Genomic DNA, 12,509 nt, shown 5'->3' with positions numbered 1-12,509 from the left:
TGGCTCACCGACCTGTTGTTACTAGAGCTCCAGAGAGGAGCCTGAGAGAAGAGATGTAAAACTACATTGAGATGGTTTTTGGTTCTTAAAACTACAAATAAATTTTCTGATGGATCAACACTTCAAATAAGACACAGATAAGGGAAATGTGGGACCTTTAAACTCCCACGCCAGCAATAAGGAACCTCGCTGAACTGAGAAAGGGAAAGAACTCAAATTTGGGAGGGATGAAAACTCCACCAGAAGTTGCTCCTGTAGCCACTTAAATGCATCATTCTAGACATAAATTTAGCCACTGCCACATCACAAGAACTGGTTCTTTTTCGTTTGTAATGTGGGAACTCAAACGGGACCCTACAGTATGTCTTATTGAGCTGGCTTTGAGAACAGCAGTAAGTTTTCTGTGTTATTCTTAATACTGGGGGGAAAAAAAAACAGTGATCAGTGCATGAAAGAGTCACTCAACCTCACCATGACAAACATGTCCTATCTGAAAGAGGCTGTGAGGGCAATGTGCAGCTTTTTTTTTTTTTCACCTCCCTTATTTCCCTGTGCTAAGTCCACAGGGGTGTTTTTCTGATTCACTAAAAAAAAATGTGAATCAAGCTGTGGTGCAAACAAGCTCTCAGAGGGAGCAGTCCGCCAGTGATTAGTCTTCTTCCTCACCAACCTCAAGCGCAAATTGCTTCAGCTTTAAGAGCTAAGAGCTGCCATCTCTGCATCTTTATACTTTTTCTTTTTTTTCTTTTTTTTTCTTTTTTTTTTTTTTATAGAAAAACCTAACGGCAAAACACTGGGGGAGTTTGTGTTGCAAAGTGTAAATGAATTGGGTAAATGGCTCGGAAGGCTTCCACTACAAATAGCTATTATGAGATTATAATGTGATTTACACAAAATTTGAATATGCATGACCAAGACAGTCGCAAAGATAATTTATTTATTTATTTATTTATTTATTTATTTATTTATTTATTTATTTTGCCAGAGCTATTAGGCAGCTTTCCAGTCTTTGCACATTTGTTAGGGAATTCTTCTGCTCTGTGGTTTGGTCATGTTGCTGACCTGGCGATGTCGCTCTGTGGCTGATTCTGCGCTCACAGCAAAGGAAACAATTTTTTTTATATATATGTTTAATATTTTTATTTCATACTCTTGTCATGTTCGTCTGTCATGTCATATAACTTGACTATTTTCAGGTTATTGTGGTTAATCCCTCCACACACCCGCTCTTCTCTTTGCATGATAGTGAGTCAGACAGGATGTGGAGTGCTGCTGATAGGGTGGAGGAATCCCCTTGGAGCGGGGAGGAAGGGGGGGGGGGGCTGGATTCCACGTCTGGGTTACAGTGGGAAGGAAGGGGGTCACGTTCCTGTTTGCATTATGGGATGGCAGCCGTGGCGGTAGAGATCTGGATGGGGGGTGGGTCATGCAATGCAGGGTCCTCTGGGGTCATTCCCTCCTATCATCACATTCACAGCTGCCGGGGCTGGGCTGAGTGGGACGAAGAGGGCAAGAAAAAAAAAAAATCTCCCATGATGTACACTCCTCAAGCACGCTGGACTTGGAGTTGAATGGGGACAATGAGGTAGAGCCTGCTGAATATAGCTGAGTGAAGCAGTGTAGTGTGGCTGCCCAGCATGAATGAATGAAGTTAAAAAAGGGAACGTCGATGCTCAGCCAAACTTCTCTGGATAAACAAAGGTTAAAATAAAACTCAGCAGCCTGAATGCACTGTTTCTGCAGACTGAAGGGCTTCTCTATAACAACCAATAGAGATGTAATGATAAAGGAAGTCTCTGTTCACACCAACCGTGGGTTATTTTCCATCATTTAACAGTTCTCTAATCAGTGGGATGGTTACATAATAGACCTGTTATATTCTAGTCTGGACTATATGGAAAACGTGATTCACAGGAGACTTTTTTTTCAAACCATTTTGGCGCTTTTAAAAGAAGCAGAAACAGGAAAGAAAAGATAAAGAATCAACCTGAAATCTGAACTGTAGAAGTCAAATGAGTTCAAACAAACTGGATAAAACTGGGACACAACTTTCTATGTGATTTTAACTATCAACATGTTTTCCAATCTTGGCCGCGAGGACCTTTAAGTATCTTTCCACTCTTTGCAGCGTCTGAACACCGCTGCCATATCTTTAGCTGCACTGTCAAATGTTTGTCTTGACTACCTGTTTTTCCTCTCTATTCAGCTGCGTCCTCTGCATTTCCCATCTGCAAGGTTACGGAGGCTTCCTTTCACGAACAACAGGATGTGTGCTACTTGGACCGTACGTGCAAGTTTTTGTAACCTACAAATCATTTTTAGCTCTCCATAGTGCCTGTGACTCCATTTCCATTTTGCCTCACACACAGCTGCCTTACACACAGTCTGACTGTGACTTTGATTGTCAGATTTACATGCTGGAATTTTATGACAACCAGTGACGCAGTGTTAAACATAAATGTGGTTAAGCTGTGACCTTTAGCTGGTACCTTTTTCAATAATGGTCTTCTACAGCATTACTTTGTAAGGCCTTAAAGGTCCCATATTGTATATTTAACTGCATGTAAGATAGATTCCCATGTCTTTTTTGATTATAAAGCCGGTCTAGGTTCTATATTCATACTGTGAAAGTATCAAAGTGCTCAGTCCACAACAGTCAGCCAATCAGAGGAGAGGCTTAGAGCCTCCTCTCTTCTGAGTGGCTCACCGACCTGTTGTTATTAGAGCTCCAGAGAGAAGCCTGAGAGAGGAGACATTAAAATCGTTTTTGGTTCTCAAAACCACAAATATGTCTTCTTGTGGATGAACACTTTAAATAAAACAGTGAAATGTGTAAAACATGGGACCTTTTTTTAAATTCTAGTCTCAAAGCAAAAGTATATCCGACTTTTAGAGGCAACATAATTCCTATAAGTAGGTGAGCAATGGTGCAGTATAATACCATTTGTCCGTAATGGTTTGTATTTTTTACATTACCAGGATTAACAGACCCTGCACATATCTCATCCATTACATTCAGTCATAAACTCCCGAGGCGCAGTTTAGTCATTTTCAAACCTGCTCTCATCTTTTTTTTTTCCTGCTTTGTCAGGTTGAGATTGTGATGATTCGACTCATTAATTCGAGGCGCTCTCTAAGTGCACGGCTAATAATGGACTCAGCTGTCCTCCGTTTATTATGATGGTAGAGAGAGCAAGTTAAAGGGCAATATTAGGGCTTTTGGCAGCATGTGGGATTGAAGAGAAAGCTCCTAACACTGGCAGCAGACTGCAAACATGTTGCAGCTTCAAGACAATCCACCACCAAAAATACAACTGCTCCGATAATAGCATGGAAAGCCTTCACTTTTCCAGCCAAAGAGCTGAAGTTACCCCTCAATAATAATTGTTGATAAGTTGGTGTTTTCGCTTTGCACCATCAATCACGTTCCTGAGGCGTAAATGCATCGACTGATATCTCACATATATCTCACTTTGGAGCGAAGCTGCTTTCTTATTCCACCGAGGATCAGCATTCAATTTATCTCTCTCCCTCGCTGCGATTCAACAGAGGTGATAAATCTCCAGAGCTAAAGCAAAAGCTAAAACAACTGACCTCAGCGCTCACTGATGATAACAGCTGTACGCCCCTAAACTGAAATCAATACTTTATCTTTTACGTTTTTTTTTTGTTTTACATCTCACACATATAGTTAATCCAGACGTGTGGAATAGATGGTTTACTGTCTTGCAGGAATTGTTCATTTTTACCTTGTTTCAGTAGTAAATTCCTCAGTCTCCCTGGATCCTGGGTACATACAGTATATTAAAGGTCCCATATTGTATAAAGGTGGATGTCCATGTTCTTTGATTATAAAGCAGGTCTATGTTATATATTAATACTGTGAACGTATCAAAGCGCTCAGTCCACAGAGAAATGCACATGGCCTGTATTTAGAAACTGAGCCTAAAAATCAGCCATCAGGACTTCTGTGACTTTGTGATGTCACAACAAAGCAGTCACCACTTTATGCCATGCCCAATGCCCTGCCCACCTGGAAAATATAGCAGATTTCAGATAGCCAATCAGGAGAGGCTCTGAGTGTTTGACTGTTTTCACCAACCTGTTGTTACTAGAGCTCCAGAGACAATGCTGAGAGGATATGTAAAACTACATTGAGATAGTTTTTGGTTCTTACAAACACAAATATATCTTCTTGATAAAACACTGGAAAAATGTAAAATATTGGATCTTTAAAAAAAACACACAAAAAAAAAAACACATGTAAACAGTGAAACAATTAAAAGCATATATACTAAAAATATGTCATATAATGTTAAGATTCGATCCAGTCAAACACACCCAAACAGACTTAAACTTGTAAAACCTCTGTTCTTGACGGTCACATTGGCTCTTCTCAGGGATTAAACTTGTGACCCTCTGGCTCTTGGCTATTTCCTCTAACCCCTTGGCCACCCTCCTGCTCTGTCACATTTCCAACAGGAGTGCAATATTCAGTCAACACGGGGATGTTTTTCTCCCCACGGACCAAACCAGAGAAATTCAGCAGATTGACACACTCCACAGTTTTATTAGTCAAGGTAGAGCGAAGGGCTTCTGTTTCCACGAAGCAGCCGGTCATGAGACGAGGCTGACTCAGTCAGCTGTGACTAGCCCTTCCTAAACATGAGTCACCCCGGCCAACATCTATTATTTCAGTAAACGGTTCTTTGATTACAACATGCAGAGTGGAGGAAATGCAGTCCATGCATAGGTGAGCAGTTGCGTAAACAGGTGAACATATCCTTTTACAGTTAATCATGCACGTCTATGTAATCATGCATACATTAACAGCTGCATCACAAGTCTTTCCTTAGGCATCATGCGAGTAAAACACTGGAGGATTTGATGTACAAAATCTGTGCTACACATATAGTACAGTATAATCAGGTACATTTTGTCCACAGGTGAATTTTGTAAAGTCTTGCAGCGACGGGACAACGGTAAATATAGGTTTAAATGCCTTTTTTTTTTTTTTTTTTTTTAAGTATGAGTCGACATTTGCAGATTAAATTCATTGTTACAACTTTCAAATATCATTACCTTCCATGTGAAATTAAAAAAAAAAACAGGCTCCATTCACAGCTCTCGTTTCCAAAGCTCAACTGCACTGACTTGCTTTACTGCTCACATCCATAAAATAAAACGATGCTGTGTTGCAGCCAATCATGGCCCAACCTAAAATAAAAGCGAACTGCTTGTGAAATTAGGGAGTGACGCTTCGATTTGTGGTTTTTGGTGCCTTTCAGACTTACTTTGTAAGTACAAAGTATGACAGGAAGAAACCATAGCGCTCCATTCACTCATTCAAACAGATTAGGGCTCTGTCAGTGCTGTGGCTGCTGTTTTGGTACCTTTTATAGCAACCACCGCCATGTAATGTAATCTGACAACTCACTACATTGGCCAGTAAGATAAACACAGACCACGTAGAGTCCTCAGATCATTGTCTTCTGCTGTGTCACAGCAATTCACCCCCTCCTCCCTCCACCGCTGCCATCCAGATTGGATTAACATTGAAGGTCAGTCCATTATACCAACTGCGCCATTAAATGTATGGGATTTATGGTGTTACGCTAAATTATTCAGCATCGTAAGTAAATTATGAAATTAATCAGCATCATCCTGCTGCTCTCACATGGCTCAGCTGATGTTATCCTCTACGTTCAATGATTGTTATTATGTTAATCATATCATAAAACATGTCATATCATTTCAAAGTCAGATTAAGCACAAAACGCAGCCGTGTCTATTCACAGCAACTTTTTGCTGCTGCCCGCCCCTTTTGTTAAAGTTTGCTATTTGCTGCTCGAAAAAAGCCATAAGAGGTTGCCAGATGACATCACACATTAATTAGCACATCAATGCATCTGCCACACCGCTTCTGTTTTTCCCAAGCTTGTAGCAGGCAGAGCATAAAGCAGCGCACCAGACAAAAAAGTCATTCAGGGACTGCACACACACAAGCGTTTTTCCTGATGGCGGTGGTAGTGGAGGTTGTGGTGGTGGCGGTGGCATGTTTCATGTTGTCACACGCTGCTTTTAAGAAATGATGTCACCAGCAACAAATTTCACCGAGAACCACGTGTTACGTCACTTAAAAGCTTTTTCATACATGCCTGAGCCATACGTGCCGGCACTCACCCTCCCTGTGCATTTATCTGTCTCCCATTTCCTGTCTTTGATCGCTGATGAGCCACTGCTCTCCCAGGATGCTCAAAACCCAGGAGAGCGACGTTCCAGCAAACGGTTAACATGTTGTAAGTCCGGGGTCATCTGAACCCGGCCCTCCATCTTTTTGAGATGAACAGATGACGTGTTCGTCGAAGTGGAGTCGTGACTCATCTAATGTACAGTTGATAGATGTGGGAAACATGCTGGAGTTGACCTCTCTTTGTGTTGGTGTCTGAATTCTGGGACAACCCTATGGGCTCTCTCTCAGGATTTTGTTAGACTATTATATGTGGGCTGGCATTGCGTCACAGTGATCTAATTAGATGATTCAGTTGTATTCTGATAATTACATTGTTTGAAGTGCACTGGCTTTGTGTTATAGTGCTGTGTGCAAAAATCACCAGGATGTGTGATTGATCACCTTCCAGTCTCAGATAAAATAAGCCTCTATTTGTTCTCCGGAAAATATTTCAGTTATATTTTCCCTAACCCCATTCAAACATCTTCTATTGAAATTTACGTACATTTATATTTGTCATTCATTGTCTATATTATCTAGTATTTCTTTTATTGAATATAGATTATGAACTCTATTAATTTTATACTGTGAATTTATAAGATGGATCTTAAACTATGAGCAAACATAGAAACATATCACTACATCGTTCACCTTCGCTTTCTATAGAGCGATGCGTTTCGGCAAAGCAGCAACCTCCGGGGCTAATGAATGAAGCCAACACGGAAGTACCAAAAACAAGCATTTCTTTAAATGGCGACTAGTGTCTGGTTTCAAAAGTGAGTCAATCCTCATAGACTCCCATGTTAAAATGCCCAACTTTACAGCAGAAATAAACATCCTGGTACAAAAAACGGTTTTAGTCTCTTGCTGATTTAATCCTTTCTAACAACTGTACAGGGGTGAATTTTTATATAATTCTATTTACATTTTATTAAGGCTTAAAGTTATTGAGAATTGAGGGCGTGCCGCTTTAAGATGGCATGCACCGAATTATTGGCTCGACATGCGCCCCTCATCTTTGTCCATTTTTGCGTTCGGTGGACTCAGGTACTGGCAAGATGGTGACGACGGAACAGCTCACTCTTCAAACAGCTCTTCAGAAACCTATGGGTGACGTCACCACTATGTCCATCTTTATTTACAGTCTATGGTTTCGGCATTATGACCCTGATGAAGGCCACAAGCCAAAAAATGACGCGCGTCGGTCTAATATAGTTCCTTTTCTTAAGTGTTTTTGACCTCTGGACTTTTTCCATTCTCCTTGCACCTTGGAAGTAGGTGAAGTTGTGCCAGAAACCTTACTTTGCCAAATATATACATGGTGTATTTTTACTATGTGGTATAAAACCTACTTCATCTCACTAAAGTTACTGATAAGGACTATTTCTGTACAATGGTTTCCAGCGAAAGTAATCATCTGTGTTTCTGCAACAACCACAGCAAGCGGAAACTTCACAGTGGCAAAGACCTTTCTTCATCTTTGCTTTGTGTTGTCGTCACCATCAACAGTTGCCCACATTGGAAACTTGTTGAAGAAAACACAGGCAGTCACACTGACCAATCACAGCTCTCGTGGTGTTGCTACGTTGGCAAGTGATTCGGTGCAGCTCTATTTCGGTTATTTTTTGTACCACTTAGCCAGTCAAGAGAAAATGAAGTTGTATTCCCAAGAATCTGCTGCTTCTCTTCTAAACTTAGTATGGACCTATTATTAAGACTGACTGTTGACTGAACCCAGTATCCTCTCAAAGCCAAAAGACGTTTTAGGTTTATGATGATGGATGAATGAAAAACAAGACATCCGAAATAAAGTTTTACTTTTATGACCTCTGCGTTTGAGACCCTGATGACTTGGCTATATGATGTCAGTTGAATCAGTCATCACAGTCCAATAGGTGTATCTTTAGAAAGCATGGTTACATGGTGGGCATCAGCTACGGTGTGGCAACAACATTGACTCAATCGCTATAACCCATCATCCTTCATTAGGTTTGAAGAGTTTCTCTCTCTTAGCTTATCTTTTTGGTTGCATTAGGGACCAAGGCTTTTATTTTCAGGCGACATCACTTAGAATCTCTGTCGACTCTACTCGCAGGTATTAGTCATCCAGCGAAAGTGAACTGAGTTTGCTTACTCATGGTCACATTCCCTCGTTATCTCGACCGTGGAGAGCTGAAAACCCCCTGTTCAAAAGCAGTTGAAGAGCAGCCGCTGAAGAAGAGGAGAGCCCGACTCCTTCGGTCTCCTCCAGGAATCAAAGCGGCGTTCCTGTCATATGTTTGCTCCTCACTAACACACACTGCAGCTGCCCAACAAGAATCCATTCGTCTTAACGGCCGAGGTCTTATGATTCTGATTCATCTACAGCGCATCACAACTCAAGATCAATAAGACATGTGATGTAAGGAACCAATTACATTAACTCTGCGTGTTTTTGCTGCACAGTCACTCCATAGACTGTTGCTCATTGTGCCTCCTCGATCCTTTTTCACATACTGCACTTTGCTTCGCTCTGAATAGCTTTTGCATTTTGATTAGGTTCAAGTGACAGGCAGTCAGGGTGCCACACTGAATACATTGGCTAAATCAACTCTCTTATACATCCAAATGGAAGGTAATAGTCCAACTTGCGAGGGGATCAATCAAAAGCATAGACACAGTAACATGCGCAGCTTCCAAATCACTGTCATTTGTTGATATGCTATCTGACCTTTCTTTCCCAACAACAACAGGAAAACTTTTTTTTTTTTTTTTTTTTTTGTCTAATTACGGCTGTGTATTTCTAATCAGGCACCGGGCCCTGTTTGCAAATTAAGAACGGGCCATTATCTGCTGTGGATAGAATTTTAGGACAGCTAATTAAAAGTGAGTGACCACTTTTTGGCATTCTTTCCAAACGCAGGATTTTAAACTGTGTGTTGGATGAGGAACAGCAGTGGCTTGTTTTCCCCCCTGCTTGATCCCTGACATTTTCTGTGGTTACACGTTTACAAAACACAACTGACTTTGTGACGTGCGAAGGTTCGCTGCCGGCTGCTTATGTGGTTTTCAGCTGTGGTATAAATATCTTAGCATCTATTTAAATCTCAGCCTTCATAAATAACAGTATATACATATAGAATCATGTTTAGATATATATATGATCTATGAATGTGATGTTGTGTTGCTCTCATTATGTTATATGTAAGTTTCTTCTGCGTTTTATTTTTAAACCCAGGCACATAGCAATTAACCAAACACATTCTCAGTGCAGTGTGCAGCGCATGTGACATATGCAAACACACACGTAAACAAAGACCTGACCAGAACGGAGCAGTGCTGCTTATCTGTATGCTGTTTATGCTCATTATTTTGTTGCTATGGCTTCGTGATGTCACACAGACCGGCATCCCACATGCATCGCACATCACAGGCATCAGTCACCGCTTCATGGCAACTGCACTGTATACAGTGGTTACTATGACTCATGCTATCTGTGCATCAGGATCAGGGCGACCTCTGCTACCGCTGACGAGAATGTGCAGAAATTTGATTTGATGAGGCCGAGTTTCACAGGGGAGATGACAGAACGCAAGTGTCACTTTTGAGACATTAGCATGGTGAGTGTGTCGCGTTGGTGCTGAAACACAAACTGACATGAGTTCCAAAGAAACTGGCATGAAAAAGGCACTGTGGTAGTAATAAATGGAAGTCAGGGGTAAATGTTAACAGCATGGATCTGATGTTGTTTAGGGCAGTTGTCCTTAAAGTATGGGTCAGGGAACCCCCAGGGGTTCTTAAAGGGGCTCCTGGGGGTCCCCAGCAAAAATGGGAATAATTTATTTTCACTATAATTCCATCCATAAGTAGAACAATGACTCTTTTGGTCATGGCTTTCAAACACTTTCTGTAATAAAAGATTTTAAGAGCAAAACTCTTATCAGATGGACCCGCAAGTTTGTATCAGTTTATGGGTCCTTGATGTGAAAAGGTTTGAGAACCCCTGGTTTAGGGCATCACATGTAAGGTGATATGTGTGTAGGAAAAAAAATAACATAATATCTAACATGAGCTGTGTCCCAATTCCATACTACACACAGAGTCCAAGCAAGCCTGGAATTAAGTTCATAAAAAATCAGAATCCACACAAATTCTACTTGAATTGTGCTGCTGATGGACATAATTGTTCCACATTATGCTCACAGAGAGACAGGAGAAGTCGCCCATAGCTGCAAAAAATAAATAAATTGTGGCTGTTATCGAGGCAGCATGAGAAATAAAACAAAATCGTCTTATCTTCAGTGCATCTTTATGAAGGTAGGTGCCATTCCAAATTCATAGCTTCATCTCGTAGTTGGCATTGTGCCATGCTCTGGGATGCTGGGATGGAGCTGAAGGGAAAGATTCCCATGTTTATGACTTGTGATAATTTGTTGAGTTTGACTGACACAAGGAAACTCTTGTAGTTTGATTTTTTATTTTATTTTTTTTAAATCCAGGTACATATTCTTTAGTGCCAAATCAGTTAGCAGTATATCTGGTTTCAGAATAATTAGTCCACCAATTGTAATTACAACTTGGATATTGATATTAACAGTATTTACATGTCATAAATTACTCTGAGATGACGTGTATATTTTTTCATTTCGTAACAGTTACAATAATGCACAGTCCAATTCCCCATGCCTGCTGTATACTCTCACTGCATGTTGCATAAAACAGAAGTATTTAGTGCTGAATACATACAGTAGGTGCTTTGATATAAATACTCTATTGTCCCTCTATGCCTCTTTATAAGGTCAGCAATGAATCACCGATGCTGCAGGGAAGCATGACCTTCCCTTCCATTACCTATGATCTTGTATCACGACAAAGACCCCCGTCCATGCGCTTTGCTCTCTGTCCCTCCAAACTACATACACTCATGACAAAATGTGATACTGCTGAGTTCTGCAAATGTGCCCACAGCTGAGATCTCAACAAAAGAGACTCCGTTGTGGAGGCGCTCGACCGGGCCAACGGGTCAAACAATGGTTCTCTGTTCCAAATATGTTGTTTGTCACATCGCCTGCCTTTAACTCGTCAATGCCGCTGTTGTTCCGCTTGACTTCAACTTTATCCCACATCTTATGCAACTGGATATGTAGTTTTACTCACATGCTCTGTATGTTTGCCGTTTAGTGAGCTGAATAATAGCCCAGCATTAGTCACAGTGTTCTGATTGATGGGATTAAATAAGATATTCTTCTCTGAAAGGAGTGACGGATAGAGGGCACACATTCAAACTAATTAAAATGTTGTTTAAGGGAAGTAGGAACTTTACTCCTCACTTAACAAAATAAAAGCCTACTGTAATATTTTAAACCCATGGAATAATGAACTGCAAGATTTTTATGCTAACAACATAATAAAGCATGAAACTGAGTGCACATCAATACATCAGCATATTACCTCTGATTAATATTCATGCTTCATTGATGGGGGGGGGGGAGCACTGATCACAGTAGAGCAATGATTATCTATAGTCAAAGGAGGGAAACGCATTTCTGAAAACGTGCCAGTGTATTTATAACGTATCATATAACATGTCTAGAGCTGCCAGAGATATATTGGTGATTAGAAACTGTCACCGTGCATGCACCATCAGCGGCCCGCGCTTTTCTTCTTTCCTGCCTGTAGAGGAAACAACCCGGGCCATGTGGTTTCATGTTCGTAATCGAGCATCGTAAAAACACACTGCTGCAAGAGAAGAGAGCTCACTTTCGTAGAAAGAGAAGAGCCACAGGTGATTGAGATTATAACACGTACACACACACACACACACACACACACACACACGCACACACACACACACATGCACTCACATAAGCGCGCACACACATTAAATGCACATCATCTCCAGCAGAAGCAAACCTGTCCCTCATGATATGCCTCAAGCTGCTGCCTCTACAATAACCTGCAGAGCATTTTGTGAATAATCATCTTTATGGCAACTCTATTATAACTTAATGGCTTATTAAAACTGTCTATACGGTCACAGGGAGACTCATAATAATTCTCAGGCATCTCTGGACGGCCATGAAAAGAAGAAGTCTATCAGTTTTATTTCATAGAGCAGAGAAATGATCAGATCTTTGACAGTCCCCCTGAGCTCGCAGCCAGGCGACTCTCAATATTGTCTCCGTGATTAGCGCAGTGATACTGAGCCACTGTCAGGTCTTTCATTGCGTTTACATTCGAGCTTTAAAACACCGAGAAGAGATGAAGTGTATATGTGTGTGTGTGTGTGGGGGGGGGG

The sequence above is a fragment of the Seriola lalandi genome, unplaced genomic scaffold (assembly GCF_002814215.2).
Source record: "Seriola lalandi dorsalis isolate HSWRI2012SDOR001 ecotype SW California unplaced genomic scaffold, Sedor1 jcf7180002054736, whole genome shotgun sequence".
In the NCBI taxonomy this organism is placed as follows: Eukaryota; Metazoa; Chordata; class Actinopteri; order Carangiformes; family Carangidae; genus Seriola; species Seriola lalandi.
Note: the sequence above shows the minus strand (reverse complement) of the source record.